Raw genomic sequence first — 22626 nt, 5'->3', positions numbered from 1 at the left:
CCAATTTTAGCATTTGATTCAAAACAAAATCATTAGCATCGATGCCGCCATCGATGCTGGCATTGATGCGTAGTTATCTATAATTCTTGGCCGCAGATTTCTTCTTCATTTGGCTTTGGGCTTGGGCTTTTTGGCTCTTGTATGTATTCTTCATTTAATTCATGGGCTTTTGTTGAGAGAAGAGATCTTGGGTTTTATTCTTGATTAACCTACAATTAAAGATAAAAATAATTATTAGTGGTATATTTATTCATGAAAAATAGATAATGAGGATATAAAATTATAATAAAAATATGATTATCAAATATTATACTTTGTTTCATGATTGTTCTTTTCTTTTATAGGTATAAAAGAACCTTACTTGCCGTAACTACTCTAAATGGAGATGGAGGTATGTTTTCCGTAGCAATTTGCATATGTGGGACGAAGAGTGAGAGTAATTGGGAATGATTTTTGGAATGCATTTGAGACATTCTTTTCAAAGATGAAGATCCATATACTCTAGATGATGAACTGGTGTTAATCTCTGATAGGGACACAGGACTTCAGAATTCTGTGAAGAAATGTTTTCTATGATCACATTACTCTTATTGTATTCGTCATCTTTTGGCTGATTTTAAGAATAACTTATCGAAAAAGGCATTATACCATCTTTATGAGATGAATGTGTGTAAATTATGAAGAGGGTTGCTTATGCATACACTTCTCGTTCCTATAACAATGAATGCAACAAGCTACAAAATAAATCAGAGATTGCCTATAACAAAATGTTGAGAATGAGTCCAGAAAATTAGGCTAATTGTTATTTTCCTAGGAAGAGGTTAAAATTTAAATTTATGCAAAATTTTAAAAGCAAATCTTGCGATATTTGTTCATGTTATACTTACTATTTATTGACATGCATGCAGATATGGATGGTTGACATCAAACGTAGCAGAGTCATTCAATTCTTGGATCAAAGAAGCTCGTTATTTGCCAATTACACAAACAATTAATAATATTCGCAAGAAAATGATGAAGATGAGTTTTGAAAGGCGGGAGGCATCCCACAAGTGGACCACAACATTTGTTCCTAGTTTGGAAGAGCACCTTATTCATATCAATAGGCAATCATATTGTCTTTCTACAATTCCTTCTACTACAGGAAGGTACGAGGTGTATGATTTCCTCACCATTGAAGTAGATTTGAATGAACGTACATACACTTGCCGTGAATGGCAAGTTGTCAGGCTATCTTGCAAATATGCGGCGACGGTTATTCGACAGAATAACGACACCATTTACTCCTATATTTCCCACTACTTTTGTGTGGAGACATACCGCAAATGCTACTCTTTTCTGATATACCCAATTCCTGATGCTGACAAGCCATATATAGATGATAAAAATATGATGATTCGACCACCGACAACATCAATTCTTCATGGAAGACTAAGGACAAAGCGCATTCCTTCAGGATTAAATCCGAGTAAAGAGTTAAAATATAGTAGATGTCAACAGTATGGTCACAACCGTAGAACATGTAGACAACCTATTGTAGACTAGATATATTCTATGCTATACTTTTGGATGTAAGACATGCTATACTTTTGGATGTAAGACATGCTATACTTTTTGGGTGTAAGACATGCTATAACTTTTGGATGTAGGATAATGTGCTATACTTATAGGATAATGTGTTACACTTATAGTATAACGTGCTATATTTACATGATAACGTGCTATACTTACAGTAAAACGTGTTATACTTATATGATAATGTGCTATACTTACAGTAAAACGTGCTATACTTATAGTAAAATATGCTATACTTACATGATAATGTGCTATACTTACAGTATAACGTGCTATACTTACAGTAAAACATGCTATACTTACAGTATAATATGCTATACTTACAGTATAACGTGCTATACTTACATGATAACGTGCTATACTTGCATAATAATGTTCTATACTTATAGTATAATGTTTTATACTTACAGTATAACGTGCTATATTTATAGTAAAATGTACTATACTTACAGTATAAAATACTATACTTATAGTATAACGTGCTATACTTACAATAAAATATGCTATACTTACATGATAATATGCTATACTTACAGAATAACGTGCTATACTTACAGGATAATGTGCTAAACTTACAGGATAGCGTGTTATACTTATAGTAAAATGTTTTATATTTACATGATAACGCGTTATACATATAGTAAATTGTGCTATACTTATAGTATAACGTGCTATACTTATATGATAATGTACTATACTTACAGTAAAACATGTTATACTTATAGTATAACATGATATACTTACAATATAACGTGCTATACTTACATGATAATGTGCTATACTTATAGTATAATGTGCTATACTTATAGTATAACGTGTTATACTTATAGTAAAACATGCTGTACTTACAGGATAACGTGCTGTACTTACAGGATAATGTATTATACTTACAGTAAAACATGATATACTTATAGTATAACGTGATATACTTACAGTATAACCTGCTATACTTATAATATAGCGTGCTATACTTACATGATAACGTGCTATACTTACATGATAACGTGTTATACTTACAGTATAATGTGCTACACTTACAGGTTTCGTGTTATTCAAAACAAAATAATGCAATGCTCCGTCGAGGGAGAAGAAACTGGATGCATTGATCCAAGTCTTGGCAAACATCCTGTTTAGCTCCTCAGCTTGTCATCAACAAAAAGAAATGCTTGTAATGTGAATAAAATATACTAGAATATATCTATCTTCAAATCTACCACAGAAACCATAAAACACATGTAATTTAACCGAAGAATGCAATTGATAAACTAACAACGTCCCAGAATTGTGGTCGAACTTTACATAACCAATTCTAATAGCAGTCCCACAGGTTTCATACTGACAAACATATATTCATACTGACAAACATATATTTATACAAATACTTTACAAATCAATTTCAAAATATATATTTATAGACAAAAAAATATTGGATATCACATTTGACATCTAGCATCCGGGGAATTGTTCTTGAAGATCACGTTGATATCCTAAAATCAAAAAATAAGCAGATCAAAAGAACAATAGACTATATATAAGCGGTTCAATTAACATTACACTTATGGAAAATATACCTTCAGATAGAAATGGAGCAACGATACGAGCTCTATGTCTTGCACAATCCTTTTGTTCAATTGAAATTTGTTGACCGGAAACGAGGCTAAACATGTATGCCATCAAGAACACCCCACAATCCAAGCTACTTCAAGTTTAAATGTTTACAATATCAGTATAATACTCTTGGCCCATAATATATAGTTTCTATGTGTTAGCACATACGAAAAAACAATAATATATGAATAAGTCGAATACACTAACCCACATTGATGAGGTACTACAACACTTTCTATCTCCTGACAAGAAGTAATGTCCAAATTCCAAGCATCGAGAATGGTAGAAATAAGCTTCACTCTAAAATCACTAGCATCGGACATATATCCGCGAAGAGAAGAATAATGATAAAATCTTCTATCATTTACAGAGAATACCAACATATGCCAATGAAATGAAGTTAGGAGTGGGAAAATAATCTTATCAAGTTCATGGAATCGAGTAGTCATTATTGGCTTAAACATTCGATCCACAGTCGACGAGTTATTTTCATTGATGCGTCTCCAAAGAAACAAAGAAAGTTAAGATTATGTATTTAATATAGCTTATGAATAATACTTATAATCTTCGGATTAGATTTCTACTTACAGTTACCCATAGACTACATATGTGTATGTCCTTTGCATGGTTTGGACACGTCTCCATCAACCTATTTAGAAGCACAACATAGGAGGCTATAACATGAAATGTAGATAATAAAATTATAAATATTAGTATTATATACTACACGTGTATTGTGTGAAGCATGAAAAGAATGGATACTTACAACACAACTAATTGCCTCTCCTTTAAGTAATTCTAATGCATCCTTACGTGTTATCAACACATCTTTAGATGACCACACTAATGTCTCACTACATATAAAACAAATTTATAACATGCATTAATGAAAAAACTTAGTACAAGTTGAAAAGTAGATCATTCAAAATACACTTACGCGGCCATATTCTTCTCCTTCTAAAAGTTATCTAGCAGTTCTCTCTCGTCATCCCTTACTTCCTTTCTTCCCGGATAATTTGGTTGTCCTTTTCTATTAATAAGTGGGACAAAGCGAGAACGCATTGATGGTCCAACATGCCGAGATCTCGAGAGAACTGTTCTTTTGATGGAAGGAGTTTTACGCATGCCTTCAATCAACCCAACATCGCGCGGGCTAAGAACAAAGGCGTCGTCATCCACTTCCATTGAATCCATGCCCACTTGATCATTATCACCATCCCCACCATCATCTTTATCTACATTCAATCTATCAACATCTTCATCAACCTCCGCATCCTCGCCGACATCCTCATCTATATCTCCACCATTCCCCTCCTAATCCTCCTCATCAACTCCCACCTCATCCTCCTCATTCCCCTCATCACCCCCTCCTCATCCTCCTCGTTCCCCTCATTATTTCCCTCCTCATCCTCCTCATTCCACTCATCATCCCCCTCCTCTTTCCCCTCATCCTCATCACCACCATCACTATCATCCCCATCATCCCCGTCATCCTCATCTGCTCCATCACTATCAAAATCCTCTTCCTCCTCACCAATTTTTCCCTCCTTATCTTCAAGAGAAGGTCTAATTCCACTTTTTTTTCAAGTATGAGCTGATCCAACTCAGTTTTGGTGATTACCTACACATAAATAACCCAAGTAAAGTTCAATTCAGGGATGAACATCAAATAAAAATTATTTTATAAAAGCATGAGGAGCAATTAACTAACATGGAATAAAAATAAAAATATATATACCTCTCTCTCTCTCTCTCTCTCTCTCTTCAATCTTGTAGGGGCAGATTCAGTAGTAGTGGATGTAGTGGTAGCTTTTCTCTTTTCAAATTTTAGAGTCCTTGATTCGATAACATGCTTCCTAAAATTATCCGGGTCTCTAATTAAATCTTGTACTGCACTCCTCCGTAAAGATCCCGGACCCTTGTAAAAGCTTAGGATGGGTGGTAGAGATTCTGCTCCTACACGAAGGCTTAATTTTCCCACAAGCTCATAAAACCAAATCTGTGAGAAAATGAAAATTTTAGCTCAACAATAAACATGACTAGATGACATAAATATATACAATGGAGAATGGCATAAAAATGTAGTCAATGTTAACTTACCATCAAAACCAAGGCAAAACCCCCTATATAACCACCTCTAGATCGATTTCCCTCAGACCTCTTAGTGATGGTTTTCTTAGTCTTATCCATCTCAGTACACAACATATTGTATACTAATTTAGCCCAATTATACTCCTTAAGAGTGTCCAATTTCTCAGCCTATCTAAATACAAACAAGGGACAACTCATACTAGCTTGAGGGCATAATATAAAGCCTATAATGAAAGCCGCGAGCATTTGTGACAAAAGAGGATCTCTACGCTCAGCTATCTGCTTGATAAGTTCACCCATTCTATCTCTTCTAGCACACACAATCTTTTTTTTACACTCATCACTTTTCTTCTTTCCTCTTCTAGTCCTACGCTTCATATCTTCTTCAATTTCAGCTTTCGTACTATATGAAAGCACAAAGCTTGTAGATTGTATCGCGATCACTTCTATGAAACTGTGTGTCTACTATAGATCCTCCCATCGGAAGACCCATAATTCTCCCAACTTCTTCAACACCAAAGGAGGTCCATTTTCCTCCAATTTTGAAACTACTTTTTTCAACGTTAAATACTCCCAACAAACAATCCACTATAACTGGTTACATTGGAAGATTTGGAACATCTAAATACCCATAAAATGGAGTATCTCGAAGGGCAGTTCGTTGATCTTCTGACAAATTGTAGAAATTTGGTTTTGAAGGTCCCGAAAGTACCCAACGTTGGATAGAATTCGCACTCAAGCCATGAGATAGAAATTTCTGCAACCATAAAACATAAGGCAACTTTAGTTGTCTATCAATATTATACATAATTCCTTCATTAAAACAAATTTCAAAGACTATGATTTAAAAATTGTAAAAAACAATCTCAATTCTCGAATTACCATGCTTGAGCTTTATATGAAGTATTTACAGCCTATGATATTTTTTGAGCTACAGGGGTAGCAGCTTAAACTCGTGAAGCTGTCACATAAGCTTCCACATTTCCCAGGATTTAGGTAAATTATCTCACAACCATTAAGCGCAAGACATCAATGCTTGGTTAGTTACTAGTGAAATTTATGAACAAAAGGCAACTTGTGTATCAACTTTTGTTTCCAAAGCCTTAAGACTTACTAATTGCGGGACTTAGTGTTCATACCAACGAAAAATAACCTGATAAGATATCAGGTCAACAAAGAGATCAAAATTATGCTCAAAGATTTGATTCAGAAGAATGAACAAGCAATGAAACCGGGAAAATGCAATTGCAAGGGCTTATTAGGCTTGATGCTAAGCTCGACCAAAAAAGCAGTCAAGCACAAACAAACATGAAACATCTAGCAATCGATGAGGTGATTGAGGAATGCAAACTATTTTATTTTGCTGGCCACTTGGACAGTAGTGCTCACTTGGACAATAGTGCTCTTGTCAATGCACCCAACTTCGCAAACCCGAACAAGAGAAGAAGTGCAGGAGATTTGTGGAAGGGAAATGCCCAATTACGAAGGAACTGGCCAACTTAAGACTGAGTAACTATTCCTACATTTTAAAAAATCAATTACGAAAGAATTTGTGTTGATCTTACACTACCAACAATATTTATGCACCACGACACTAAGATTTGGTGTGGGGGGATGCTAAAGAGTTAAAAGCTGAAAGATTCTCAGATGGAGTGCTCAAGGAAACAAGCAAGCAACCTCAAACGGCAAGGTCAACGACAATGATGACTAGGACGGCGACGGGCGACGACTGGGACGGGCGACAGTGACTGCAAGATGCGTCGGTGGCAAGGGGCTGTGAGATGCGTCGGCAGCAGGGGGGTGACGATTAGAACGAAAACAAGGTGACAACTGGGACAGAAATAAAGCGACGGAGCAACTAAGAGGTCGACGGCTGCGGTCGATCGAGAGGTCGACAAAAATGGCAACAACGATGGCGGCTGGAGACGGGCGACGACGGCTGGAGACGGGCTGGAGACGGGTGTTAGCGACAAGGGGGCTTTTGTTTTTTAATTTAGGGCTGAGTTGAAAAGGGGAAGACGAGGAGAGATACTGGTTTATATGGGAAAAGGGGTATTTTGGGGTTTTTACCTTGATTTATAAATACATGTGCTAAAAGTATTGTATTTTGAAGATTGGGTTTAAAGACAAATACAAAAAGTGAATTAGGCTTAAAGATACAACTAATAATAGGTGGGTTTAAAGATAAAGTTAAGTAAACAAATGGGCCTAGAAACAAAAACCCCTTTAAAAAATACAATATACAAAAATATACTACTGAGTTGGTAGGGCCTAAACACATGAAGAACTCATTTTTGGGGCTTAGTGACAAGCCCAGAAAGTTGACGGGTTTAGGCATAAAGTTCCAAAAAAGGGCCTAACACAATTTGCTTTTAGTGTTACTAGTATAATGCATGTGCTTTGCACGTGAACGTAAATGTTTAAACTTTTAAATTTTTTATTAAATAGAAAAAGTATGTGCTAATAAATAAAATTGCTAAAAAAGAAATGTATGAATTAATTATTATTGTGCAGTTATTGTAATTGAAGGTTTTTCTTATAATGATTGCTCAATGCTAACCTTTTTTAAATAACTCCGCCAAACCTACAATTGTTCTTAAATAAGTCTATCAAATCTATAAGTTCTCTTAAATATGCCCCTCTAACTTGAAATTGTTAACTTAATTTTAAATTAACTAAACCGCATTGAACTTATTAGATTTTTTCTGACGTTCGCTAGAGGGTTACACTTAATACCAGCAATATATTGTGATAATTACTTCTCATTATAATTATTTAATAGAGAAAATTACACTAAACCCTTATGAACTTTCAGCATCTGTGAACTTTTAAAATCACACTACAGCCCTAATAACTTTTATTTTCAAAGAAAACCCCCAATAATTTTCTAAAATTTGCATATAACCATGTAAATTATAGCTTAAAATGTCATAAAAAGGAATTTTGAAAGTTATTAGGGGTTTGACATAATTTATCTAAAAGATAATGGGGGCTTTCTGCAAAAGTTGTTAGAGGATTTTAAAAGTTCATAGAGTTTATTCACTGCAAAATGCTGAAAGTTCATAGCGGTTTACTATAATGTACCTTATTTAATATTATAATTCTTAGTTAAAGTAATACTATTTAAAATAATTATACTATCTGTATACTATAAAATATTTATTTAATTAATTTTTTAAATATGCTCTTAAATAATTTAGTACTATAAATACTTTATAAACATTTATTATACTATCATTGGCAATTAATAGTAATATTATTAATATTGTATAATTTTTTTGTAAAAATGTTAGTTTTCAATCATTACTAAGTACAGATTATTCAGTATCATGTAATAATCTTTGAGAAAATATTCTAAAAGTAATTCTAAATTATTTATTTAATTTATTTAATAATATAGTACTAAATAAATAGGGTAATTCATAATTTAAGTGATATTATTAAAATAATTATACTATTTATGATATTAAATATCTATTCTATTTATTTTATTTCTCATTGAATTGTAGTATATTCTTAATAGTATTTAATAATATATTATTTTATGTATACTATTATTTTAAGGAAAAATTGCTTGGAGGAACCAAAAATAGTTGGGTCAAGCATCCTCACCCCACCCCAAGAACCATAACCCCTAAGTCCTAAAATTAAAAAATATATGCAACCAACCCCCAAACCCACTGTCCAAGAAAACCACTTCCTAAATTACCCTTCTTCCCATCCCCTCCCCACCCCTCCTCTGCCGCATCCTCTCCTCCTCCCCCTTCACCCTCCTCCTGTAGATGCACATCATTACCATCGGCGTCTTCCTCCTCGTCGTCTCCCTCTGCGGCCTCGTCAGTGCCTACTACCGCAACTCCCTCCTCCTCCGGATCTACCTCCTCATCATGTTCCTCCTCATCCTCCTCTTCTTCTACTTCACCGTCTTCGCCTTCGTCGTCACCAATAAGGGAGCCGGCAAGGTTGTCTCTGGGAGGGGCTATAAGGCGTATAGGCTCCTCCAACTAGCTGCAGAAGAGGGTCGAGAGCTCCAAGAATTGGTCGAAGATTAGAAGCTGTTTGGTTGATAGCAAGGTTTGCCAAAAGTTTGAGGTGAATGGCAACAGGACTTTGGATCAGTTCGTGAAGGAGAATCTATCGCCACTTCAGATAGTTGATGAATTTGTGTCTTTACGTGTGTTTTCAAATCTGGGTTTCTCTTGGTTTTCATGGGTTTGTTCGATTTGCAAGGAATTCTTGTTGGGTTTCGGGATTTGGGCTTTTTTGCTATTCTTGATTAATTTTAGGGAAAATTTCTTGGAGGAACCAAAATAAGTTGGGTCATGCGGTGGCGGTGCTGATCGTGAGGCATCGGTTGAATAGCTCAGGGCGGTGGGCGAGGGCAGCAACGATCTTGAAGGAGCTCGAGGAGAAGTGAGCGACGCTCAAGATGCTCATCAGCTACGTTGACAATCTCCCCACTGTGTGAGTGATCTGATTCTTTGGATCTAACATTCTTGTTTTGTGATCTTTCTTTATTTCTATATTTTTAGTGATTTTATTAGTTTTAGCATATTAGATGAACACCGTAGTAGATCGTTGGCCTGGATTTGGATTGATTACTGCATTTTTCAGCTATAGATTTTTTAACTTTATGATCTTGGATGAACTGGTAATGTTTCTTGTTTTTGATTCACTAAAAATCAAAATTTGTGAAGCAGTTTCTTGACGAACGCAAAAAGGCTCGTAAGTTCTCTAAACATCTTATACTTACCAGTTTATTAATACCTGTGATACTTACTTATGTCACATATGTTGGTTTTATGTGACATAGTGACATTCTGGGTGATATATTCTGCTTTTAAGTAGTAAATATCATAACAAAATGTCAAAAGTAACATGTAACAGACAACAGTCACAAAGAGTTTGAATTCTACCGGGAAACGTTAATCTTGGATAGGTTCAGTGCACATGGCTCGGTTATGTCCTTCAGTGTGATATCATATCACAAATAGGAAGTGTTCTCGCCACACGAATCCAATTGTTGTAAGATTCAGCAATATTGGAAGTGATATGACCATATCTGTGTATCAAACAAAAATTCACTATCACAAATTACAGCCATGGCAATATTGGAAGTGATATGACCATATCTGTGTATCAAACAAAAATTCACTATCACAAATTACAGCCATGTGTCACATATAAACAACAAATGTCTATCTGTGTATCAAACAAAAATTCACTATCACAAATTACAGCCATGTGTCACATATAAACAACAAATGTCACAAGCAACAGCAAAATATTACATACAACATATATAAGTCACATCTAATAGAGTCATTCCACATGAGACGAGTAAATGTCACTCATGAGATGAGTCACTTGCTATGTCGTTCATCATCCACACATGCTCTCATTGAGGATTGTCATTTGGGATCCTCTCTGATTCCTCGATTGGGATTCTCTCATAAGGTTCCTCTATATGATCTGATGGCTGTGAGCTTTTATTAGGAAGACTGCAAGTTGAATATAACATACACATCATAAATAAAGTTGATATATCACAAGTAAAGTCAATATGTCACAAGTAAAGTCGTCAGGTCACATATAAGACGAAAATATCACAGTTCCCATTATAAAAAGTATCGAGAACCTAAAAATAATCTTTTGAATACTTTTGCCCTTTTGCACAAGGCCTATGTTTCATTAACCAAATAAAGATTAGATCTCTGTAGCTAATTGGAAATATATAGTTGGTTGAAGATAATCTGCTGTTATGTGACATTTTGGTATTCTGTGTGACTTATGCTGCTGTTATGTGATGTTTTAGTATTCTGTGTGACATATGCTGTTGTTATGTGACATTTTAGTATTTTGTATGACATATGCTGCTGTTATGTAACATTTTGGTGTTCTGTATGACATATGTTGTTGTTATGTAATATTTTTACATTCTGTGTGATATATTCTCGCTACCAGTTATATATGCTGCAGTTTAAGTGTTACGTGATATTTTTACAGATATGATTTTGACATACATGCATATTTTTTCATCAAGGCGATCCTAGAGGGAAGGGAGACTATGAATATTGAAGCCTTGCAAAGGGAATCTGAGATGTTAGGAGCAGGACTTGCTGCTCAAATCATATGTGAAGGTGGTGAATGAAAGAAGTTGCAATTGAAGTTAGATATTGGCGATCCAGAATATCTTTTGTACTTTGGGGGGTAATAACTTACCATTGATTGAGTGGAGGTATTAGACAAACACATGTAACTATTTTATTTGTTGGATGTTGGATGTTTACTAGCTGTTTGTAAATGAAGTATTAGACAAACACATGTAACTATTTTATTTGTTGGATGTTGGATGTTTACTAGCTGTTTGTAAATGATAAAATGTGCATTTGTAAGATGTTGGATGTTTACTAGCTGTTTGTAAATGATAAAATGTGCATTTGTAATTTCTTGGTGATCTTTTTTTAGCATATTAAATGGAATCTAAAAGTAGAGTTCTTTAGCATATTAATTTCTCGGTTATGTCCTTCAGCGATACTTCAAGAGTGCTTCCCTACATGCAATTTTGTTAAAGAATTTTTTCTGCTTCAGGACATAGATATCTATTCAATTTTGTTGTCCATGGATCAACGTTAATCTTAGACTTCCTTTTCAAGGCTTCAATATTCATAAAAAATAAGTATCACATATAAACGACAACTGTCACAAATAATAGCAAAATATAACATTACACAGATAAGAGTCACATATAATAGAATATTACCACATGAGACGAGTAAAGGTCACACATAATAGACGAACGTATACTTGTATGCAGCAAACTCCAATAATTTTGAAATACGTTGAGCAACACTTGAGGCAAAAACCATCTCTCTAAACTTCAATTTATAAATCTCAACAAGATGAAGTACACATCCAGAATGGTACGCATCTAGAAATATATCTTTTAGATGAAGTACACATTTAACATTCACATATACTACGTTAACGTCACATATGAGTTCTCAATGTCACATGTAATACTCAAAAGTCACAAATCAGATCTAAATATCACATATAAGGTAGAACTGTCACATGTAGGATTAAATTGTCACATATAACATTGAAATATTACATGATATGCTTATTTGTCATATTTACGGTTAACTCTGATACATATATGTTCCAAAAAATCCCTCATTTTCCCATTTAACATTGAATAACTAAGTTACAATCTCAACCCATCATCCCATTTCCTTCGTAGAACCAATCTACAGCAAGTGTAGTACAAACAATGAACTCAAAACTCAAATTTAAAGCAAACAAATTTAAAACAAACAAAAATTATCTTTGCCTCACGCTAGATGCAATGGCGTCTCCCCATTGTTATCGCTAACATTTACAAATCTAGAAAATCCCTTGTAATTCAACAACAGTAGCCACTTTTAAGTTTATGGATTTATAACCTAAAACCATATTATTTTGTTGAGACTCACTAAGAATCAGCAACTGAGGTTGAATTGGTAGCAGATACAATTGCTTCTAAGCAATCCGAATGGCCGTAATATGTAGCATAATGCAAACAACTTATATCATGCAATGAATCAAACATCAAGATCTGAAACAACAAATTAAACCGAAATTAATTTCTCTTCAAATCTCCACATAGTATCAAAACTACTAAAATAACACTAGAGGAAGAGTATTACTTTCAGTAGCTCCAGCTTCAAGGAGCTTCTCCACACAAGAAATTTTTTGATGCATTGTAGCAAGCATCAAAGGAGTCTAAAAATTACAACAACAAAAAAAAAATACCCAAAAAGACCAAATCATAGAAATTCATTAAAATCAAAATTTGAAGCATACCTAGTAAAGTGACCAAGAATCAGGACTCAGACCTTGATCTGCCCATTGGCGGTGGAGCTAAGGAGGGGGTCGGGGAGGAGGGGGAAGAGGGAGGAGGAGAGATGCAGATAAGGAGGGAGGAGGAGAGGGAAGGGGGAGGAGGAGAGGATGCGGATGAGGAGGGAGGAGGAGGGGAGGTGTGACGCCCCTGTTTTCTCACATGGCTGCAGTCCAAGGTGAACCCAGAGATGTCAAACCTGCCATGCACCCACACTGTGCAACAACAAGTTTCATCAATCATAGTAATATCCTCTAGTGGAATCAAAGTAAAGTGTAGCTACAAAACAAGTAAAAGAAAGGAAATAACTACAACAGACATGATATAGAAAGGAGTATCTCATAAATAAATCATGTCTCAGTGAACAATCTGGAATAAATCCAACATCCGAAATAAATAAATATGTCTCGACATGAAGCAGCTGAAAATGTAACTAAGGCTCATAGCCTTTACAAAATATGATACAAAACTCTAATGTCCGAATAGAAATAACTCTACTGTGGAGTCTCTACTAGTAACTCATGTGGCGGCGACTATGCAATAACTCTGTCATCCTACGGCCCTCTGATGCTCTGAGCCACCTAAAAGTTAAAATAAAATAAAATAAAAGACAACAACAAGAGCGTCAGAGCTCTAGTAAGATTACCTCCATCCGCCCCTGGGGAAGGGCTACTGTCATGCCCCGCTTCCCAAAATACCCGGGAATTGGAACGTGAACAAGCCAACGACGTATTAGATTAAGAAGAAATATATACTATCATTTTTTTTTCTTTTCTTCTCAATCCAAAACGCTAAGCGTCAATACATAAATCTTAAACACAGGCCCCCGATCATAATAGCAAGAATATAAAGACAATCCAGAATTAGAAATAAACATATCATCCATAGTAAATCATCCCAGACATAAAATATGGGTCAAACATACCATTATTACAAAAAGGTCTAACTAGGAATAAAAATACATAGTCTATGATAAAATAAAATACTGATAAAATAACTGAATCCATCATCAAACTAAGGATAATACTATAAAGAGTTCTAATGTTTATCACCTACTACAGAAAAGAAAAATGCGTCTAGGCTTCAGTTTGTTCTTCCACTCCATCGGAAGGACAGTCCAGCTGGGCATACACTGGCTCGGCTGCATCATCGAACTAAACCTGTTAGTCTCCTAAGTCTGACGCACACCAGAGAAAACAAGTGTACGTCAGCGTGCATGGCACACGACAAAATCTTACATGAATAGATAAAACGGTCTACTGACCCATGCTATGATAATAATAATACTAACAGGAAAGATAATTGTTTTCGGTGAAAGTCGCTGTTTTCATTGCTTTCGAAATCTGTTACAACTTTAAACGTTACAACGAGAATCGATAAAAAAGGTCGGTCTTTTTATAAGACCTCCTTGTGCAACAAAACGAAAATTACAACTTTTCGAAAATAAACACGAGATCCCGTTTTGGTGCGGTCTCGCTTGCGTGGGTCTTTGGCCTGTGACGGGGATGTTGATATCCGTGGACCACCGGGGCAATCAGATCCGTTCCGGATAAATCGGACAGAGTTTCGTCGATCCGCGTGAAATCTAGAAACTTCCGGTCCAGAAATATCGGACAGAGCTTCGTCGATCCGCGTGAGATCTAGAAGCTATAAGCGTATACCTCGGCTAAAACGAGGTAATAGCTCTTCTTAGTATCAACGCTAAAGGCCGATACTAAGGAAAGAAGGGGGGGAAAAAGGGTGATGAAGGCTGATGCCGACCTCTCTTCCTCGGTTGAAGCGCTCGATGACTCTTTGCTGCAGCAGGGCTTCGCCAAGGCTCTCCAAAAATCCTCCCCTTGAAAGCAAGGCCCAAGGGGGCTATTTATAGCATTTGAGAGTGTGTAGGGGGGTCTAGGGGGGTCTAGGGGGTGCGGACACCCCCTGGTGTCTCGGCCTTGGCCGAGACACCCTAGGGTGTCTAGGCTTTTCCTAGACACCCCGGGGTATTTCGACTGGCCGGGACTCCGTTTAGGTGTATTTTGTTTGTTTCCCCGTAGATTCTTCGTCCGGACTTGGATTTGAGTGATTCCGGGTGCGTTGGATGCGTGACGAAGAGTTCGATCCGCTCTGGTGATTGGATTATCTGTAGAGTGGTCGAGGCGCGAGGGGCGTTGTCCTTTTTGTGAACAGTGCCGGGCTTCCCGATTGGTCCGGGCCTTCGTGATTCCGAAGTCCTATCCGCTCATGTAACTCGTCGATTCACTTCAGTCGTTCGTCGACGTCGATTAGACTCATGTGGATCGGATAGTGACGTTCATCGTCGCTCTTTAACACTGAACCGTTTGTGGAGACCTATAGGCAATTTTCGATGCCTACAGATACCCCCTCCAAAGTGTTCCGGACTCGTTTCTTTTATAGAAGAGGCCGGAATACTTTGGATGTGATTGGTCTAGCCTTCAGTCGGCGTAAGGACCTGTGGTTAGCTTCAACTCTTGGCCCCTTCGATTTTCGGTCTATTCGATGCTTTGACGAATAACCGAAGTTCTTCCGGCACTGCGTTTATCGCTTGGCCGTCGTCGGAGTCTCGAGTTTGTAGCTGATGAAATTGGGTTTGGCTCGTGTCATTGAGTTGACTTTGAACTACTTCCGTCACATTTGTGTTGACTTAGGGTTTCGGATCATCGTGTGTTGACTTTTTGTCGCAACGCGTTGGCTGGCGTTGACCTAGGGTTACGCGTTGATCGGCGTGGACCCTAGGGTTTCGAATTGTCAAACGTTGACTCTGATTGCAACGCATTGACTGGCGTTGACCTAGGGTTACGCGTTGACCGGCGTTGACCCTTAGGGTTTTGAATCGTCGAACGTCGATTGGTGTGGATTTTCATCCTCGAACGTTGACTTTTGTCGCAACGCGTTGCTACCTCTGCCACATTATGCTGGCTTAGGGTTTTGGATCACCGTGTGTTGACTTTTTGTCGCAACGCGTTGACTGGCGTTGACCTAGGGTTACGCGTTGACCGGCGTTGACCCTAGGGTTTCGAATCGTCAAACGTTGATTGGTGCGGATTCTCATCCTCGAACGTTGACTTTTGTTGCAACGCGTTGACTGGCGTTGACCTAGGGTTTTGAATCGTCAAACGTTGACTTTTGTCGCAACGCATTGACCGGCATTGACCTATGGTTACGCGTTGACCGGCGTTGACCCTTAGGGTTTTGAATCGTCGAACGTCGACTTTTGTTGCAACGCGTTGGCTGGCGTTGACCTAGGGTTACGCGTTGATCGGCGTGGACCCTAGGGGTTCGAATTGTCAAACGTTGACTCTGATTGCAACGCATTGACTGGCGTTGACCTAAACGTCGATTGGTGTGGATTTTCATCCTCGAACGTTGACTTTTGTCGCAACGCGTTGACTGGCGTTGACCTAGGGTTACGCGTTGACCGGCGTTGACCCTTGGGTTTTGATTCGTCAACGGTTGACTTTTGTCGCAACGCGTTGACTGGCGTTGACCTAGGGTTACGCGTTGACCGGCGTTGACCCTTAGGGTTTTGAATCGTCAAACGTTGTGGGATTCTCATCCTCGAACGTTGACTTTTGTTGCAACGCGTTGACTGGCGTTGACCTAGGGTTACGCGTTGACCGGCGTTGACCCTTAGGGTTTTGAATCGTCGAACGTCGATTGGTGTGGGTTTTCATCCTCGAACGTTGACTTTTGTCGCAACGCGTTGACTGGCGTTGACCTAGGGTTACGCGTTGACCGGCGTTGACCCTTAGGGTTTCGTGCATCAAATGTTGATTGGTGTTGATTTTCATCAAAACATCCAATAATCGACGAAAACGGGCGTATCCGGGTCCAAAACAGGCATATAGGACGAAACGTAGGAAGGTTTGATCGCTCAATTTGTGGACCTCTCGTTCATTGGGGGAATCGAGAGGGGATTTTGACTGTGGTCCTAACTGTAAGAAGGTTTGACCAAGTGGGTGTTTTGAGACAATCCTAACTGTAGGAAGGTTTGATCGCTCAATTTGTGGACCTCTCGTTCATTGGGGGAATCGAGAGGGGATTTTGACTGTGGTCCTAACTGTAAGAAGGTTTGACCAAGTGGGTGTTTTGAGACAATCCTAACTGTAGGAAGGTTTGATCGCTCAATTTGTGGACCTCTCGTTCATTGGGGGAATCGAGAGGGGATTTTGACTGTGGTCCTAACTGTAAGAAGGTTTGACCAAGTGGGTGTTTTGAGACAATCCTAACTGTAGGAAGGTTTGATCGCTCAATTTGTGGACCTCTCGTTCATTGGGGGAATCGAGAGGGGATTTTGACTGTGGTCCTAACTGTAAGAAGGTTTGACCAAGTGGGTGTTTTGAGACAATCCTAACTGTAGGAAGGTTTGATCGCTCAATTTGTGGACCTCTCGTTCATTGGGGGAATCGAGAGGGGATTTTGACTGTGGTCCTAACTGTAAGAAGGTTTGACCAAGTGGGTGTTTTGAGACAATCCTAACTGTAGGAAGGTTTGATCGCTCAATTTGTGGACCTCTCGTTCATTGGGGGAATCGAGAGGGGATTTTGACTGTGGTCCTAACTGTAAGAAGGTTTGACCAAGTGGGTGTTTTGAGACAATCCTAACTGTAGGAAGGTTTGATCGCTCAATTTGTGGACCTCTCGTTCATTGGGGGAATCGAGAGGGGATTTTGACTGTGGTCCTAACTGTAAGAAGGTTTGACCAAGTGGGTGTTTTGAGACAATCCTAACTGTAGGAAGGTTTGATCGCTCAATTTGTGGACCTCTCGTTCATTGGGGGAATCGAGAGGGGATTTTGACTGTGGTCCTAACTGTAAGAAGGTTTGACCAAGTGGGTGTTTTGAGACAATCCTAACTGTAGGAAGGTTTGATCGCTCAATTTGTGGACCTCTCGTTCATTGGGGGAATCGAGAGGGGATTTTGACTGTGGTCCTAACTGTAAGAAGGTTTGACCAAGTGGGTGTTTTGAGACAATCCTAACTGTAGGAAGGTTTGATCGCTCAATTTGTGGACCTCTCGTTCATTGGGGGAATCGAGAGGGGATTTTGACTGTGGTCCTAACTGTAAGAAGGTTTGACCAAGTGGGTGTTTTGAGACAATCCTAACTGTAGGAAGGTTTGATCGCTCAATTTGTGGACCTCTCGTTCATTGGGGGAATCGAGAGGGGATTTTGACTGTGGTCCTAACTGTAAGAAGGTTTGACCAAGTGGGTGTTTTGAGACAATCCTAACTGTAGGAAGGTTTGATCGCTCAATTTGTGGACCTCTCGTTCATTGGGGGAATCGAGAGGGGATTTTGACTGTGGTCCTAACTGTAAGAAGGTTTGACCAAGTGGGTGTTTTGAGACAATCCTAACTGTAGGAAGGTTTGATCGCTCAATTTGTGGACCTCTCGTTCATTGGGGGAATCGAGAGGGGATTTTGACTGTGGTCCTAACTGTAAGAAGGTTTGACCAAGTGGGTGTTTTGAGACAATCCTAACTGTAGGAAGGTTTGATCGCTCAATTTGTGGACCTCTCGTTCATTGGGGGAATCGAGAGGGGATTTTGACTGTGGTCCTAACTGTAAGAAGGTTTGACCAAGTGGGTGTTTTGAGACAATCCTAACTGTAGGAAGGTTTGATCGCTCAATTTGTGGACCTCTCGTTCATTGGGGGAATCGAGAGGGGATTTTGACTGTGGTCCTAACTGTAAGAAGGTTTGACCAAGTGGGTGTTTTGAGACAATCCTAACTGTAGGAAGGTTTGATCGCTCAATTTGTGGACCTCTCGTTCATTGGGGGAATCGAGAGGGGATTTTGACTGTGGTCCTAACTGTAAGAAGGTTTGACCAAGTGGGTGTTTTGAGACAATCCTAACTGTAGGAAGGTTTGATCGCTCAATTTGTGGACCTCTCGTTCATTGGGGGAATCGAGAGGGGATTTTGACTGTGGTCCTAACTGTAAGAAGGTTTGACCAAGTGGGTGTTTTGAGACAATCCTAACTGTAGGAAGGTTTGATCGCTCAATTTGTGGACCTCTCGTTCATTGGGGGAATCGAGAGGGGATTTTGACTGTGGTCCTAACTGTAAGAAGGTTTGACCAAGTGGGTGTTTTGAGACAATCCTAACTGTAGGAAGGTTTGATCGCTCAATTTGTGGACCTCTCGTTCATTGGGGGAATCGAGAGGGGATTTTGACTGTGGTCCTAACTGTAAGAAGGTTTGACCAAGTGGGTGTTTTGAGACAATCCTAACTGTAGGAAGGTTTGATCGCTCAATTTGTGGACCTCTCGTTCATTGGGGGAATCGAGAGGGGATTTTGACTGTGGTCCTAACTGTAAGAAGGTTTGACCAAGTGGGTGTTTTGAGACAATCCTAACTGTAGGAAGGTTTGATCGCTCAATTTGTGGACCTCTCGTTCATTGGGGGAATCGAGAGGGGATTTTGACTGTGGTCCTAACTGTAAGAAGGTTTGACCAAGTGGGTACTTTACGTCCAGACTCTAACAGAGAGAGTGTTGAGTGCATAGACATGGTGAGAATGGGAGTTCTTATTCATTACATTGCTGTGGTTTTGGGAACTTCCCGTTACATAAATCGTCCACCCCCAGTTTCCTCTGCGGAACTGGTTCGGACATTATTATCAGTTAACTAACCGGGTTATCCTTAAGAATATTAGCTTAATATTCTCCAGGAACTTCCCGTCAAAAGTGGGGAAACAGTTTAGACTCATATACCTATTGGAGTATCAGGGAGTAGTTTAACCTCTTATACCGGTCGGAGGATTGAGAAACAGTTTATACTCGTATACTCTTTGGAGTTTTGCCGTTCTCAATTGGCTTACCTTAGCGTTATGACGCCGGCTTCAACCAAGGTCTGAATGCTATTCTTGAGAGCAAAGCAATCCTTGGTGGGATGAACGACCCTCCTGTGGTATGCACAGTACTTTGGGTCCGTAGTGTTGTCAGCTTCCTCCTGATTTGTGATAGGTGGTAGCTTGATCTTGTTACCTTCAAGGAGGGATTCGAAGATGGCTGGAACGTCTTCGTCCTTGAAGGAATACTCTCTTTGGAGTCTCGGACCCGAAGTCTTTTGCTGCCTTCGGGATTGCTGTTGTGACGCTTGATTAGCACCACCAGTAGCTGCAGGTGTTTTGCCCTTACCACGAGAGGCGAAATTTGAGTCCAGCGGATTAACCGTCGGTTGGTTCCTCTCGGCCTTCTTCCTTCTAAGGAATCGCTCAGCCTGCTCCCCTCGGACCTTCAGATCCTTCCAAGTGTCAGACGGTGCTGTTCCCATTGCTTCCAACACGTCCAACGCAAGGTTGTTGTGGCAAGTTTGGAGGATGAATTCCTCTGTGATCGGGTCCCGGCAATTCATCGCCTTGTTCCGGAACCTTTTGACGAAGGTGTCAACTAACTCTCCGTCTTTCTGCTTCTCATCGAGCAACGATCCGATAGATATCTCGGTGTCGTCGTCGAAGAAGTTGGCCAGGAACTTGGTCTCCATGTCATCCCAGCTGTTTACGCTGCCTGGCTTGAGGCGGCGATACCAATCGAAGGCGGCTCCGCGAAGAGTGCCGACGAATGACCGCACCATCAGAGGCTCATTACCAGAGATCACCCCCAAATGCGATTTGAAGTAAATCAAATGCTGGGTAGGTGAACCCATCCCATTAAACGGCGTGAAGTTAATTAGATTAAACTTCGCCGGATATGGGATCGATTCCCATTCTCTTGGGTATGGGCAAGGAATGCCTGTTTTCTTCGTCTCTTGAGCGGAAATTAGTGTGTTGATTTTGCTCTCGAGGTTCTTGATCTTCAGGTTTTCGCCGGTTTCTTCGCCAGCATTCTCATTACCACCCCCTGCGTTGACGGGAGGATCATTGGTGTTACGAGCATTTGTATCCTCATCTTCCACATTAATCGGGTTACGATGATTCTGCTCGCCTTGTTGGTTCGCCAATGCTTGGATTTGTTGGTCATGCATTTCTCTCATCTGCTGCATGGCCATTTCCATCTCAAACTTGAAACTTTCTTTCTGCTTAGCCAAAGCGTCTTCAAGCATCTTGGCCATCTGCTCCGCACTTATCATAAGTGCCTCGCGGGGTTGTCCCTCGCTGGATACCGTATTATCTGATGCCACCGCAGAACCGGCATCAGATTCTTCGTCTTCTGAAGGGCGTCTTGTCCGAATCCTACCATAAGTTGCTCGCTCTATGCGGACTGCAGACGGGTTCTAGGCCGGGAGGCTTTCAGAATCGACTCGAAATCATCCCGTGCCGATGTCCCCTTGCTGGTCATGTTGGTAGTGACCCTTGAACGTTCATCATCTTTGACCATTGTTCCTCTTCTTCGGAAACGTCTAGTCCTTGGCTTTGGCGCTTCCATGCTGAGTCTTTCAAAAACTGAAACTCTTTCGGGGACCGCCTTAATGCAATTGCATTCCGACAATACCGCCCGAATGAGTTTGGAACAGGGACATTGAATTTCCTGTTCTCGGGGACTCCTCTTCCTGGTTCTATTCGTACCCCCAGCACGATAGTACAACTCGTCATTTTGACAGTCGGAGTAACCTATCGTGTGCGGGCACGCCTTCTCAGGTATAACACTATCACTATCAGATGATAATGTTTCCATCTGAGGGTGACTTGCCTTCTTTGGGCTTTCAAAAGTTACACGCCTCGAAACGTGCCTTTGTGGGCGCGGGTCTTCAGCGTGCTCTTGGACTTCGATGCGCAAGTTGGTGAGCGCAGCTGCTTTGAGTTCTTTGTTGTGTTGGAGGTGATGGCGACCTCCAGCATTTTGAGTCATTCTGGGCTTCTTCATTGGGCCCAAACACTCGTGAACTGGAGCTTTGCCTCTCTCGTTGGGAACTGGACCGAGGCGCTCCAAAATTGGCTTCTTCCTTCGGGATGACTCTGCATGACCTCCCGGAATAGCCATAGGAACTAACGGCGACTTTGGTTGATTCGCCGGAGTTTGACCTTGCTTAGAAGGCTGCACTGGTTGCTTTTTGGCCTGAGTCGCCACTTCAGACTTAGGCTTCCAGACTTGGCGTGTTGGTGGTGGCTTCTTCTCCACCTCCTTTTGCAGCTTTCTACGGGCTTCCTGAGCTTGAGCCCGTGCCTGCGCTGACATCGCGCGGCGCTTGCGAATACGCTCCTCGAGCGTCGAACGGTTCCGTTTGACGCGGACCCATTCTTTCTTTGGCGGCTTGGAAGAGTCGCCATTCATTGGTGGTTGAGGCTGTTTGCCTCTTCTGTTCTTCAACTCCGCGTGGTAGCGGAATCCGTCCGTAGACTCCATCGCCTTAGCGAATTGCCGCGCAAGGCGTTGACGACGCCTCTGGCGGGCTCTCTTTGAGAGAGTCACAACGCCCTGAACAGTAGAGGCGTTGGCGGGAGTTGGGTTGACCTGATTGGAGGTCGGTGGAACTTCATTTGACGCAACTTCGGCGTCAGTTGGGTTGAGAGCTTCGTGGGCTTCCCGAG

The sequence above is a fragment of the Asparagus officinalis genome, chromosome 9 (genome assembly GCF_001876935.1).
Source record: "Asparagus officinalis chromosome 9, Aspof.V1, whole genome shotgun sequence".
Lineage (NCBI taxonomy): Eukaryota > Viridiplantae > Streptophyta > Magnoliopsida > Asparagales > Asparagaceae > Asparagus > Asparagus officinalis.
This window is presented reverse-complemented; position numbering follows the sequence as displayed.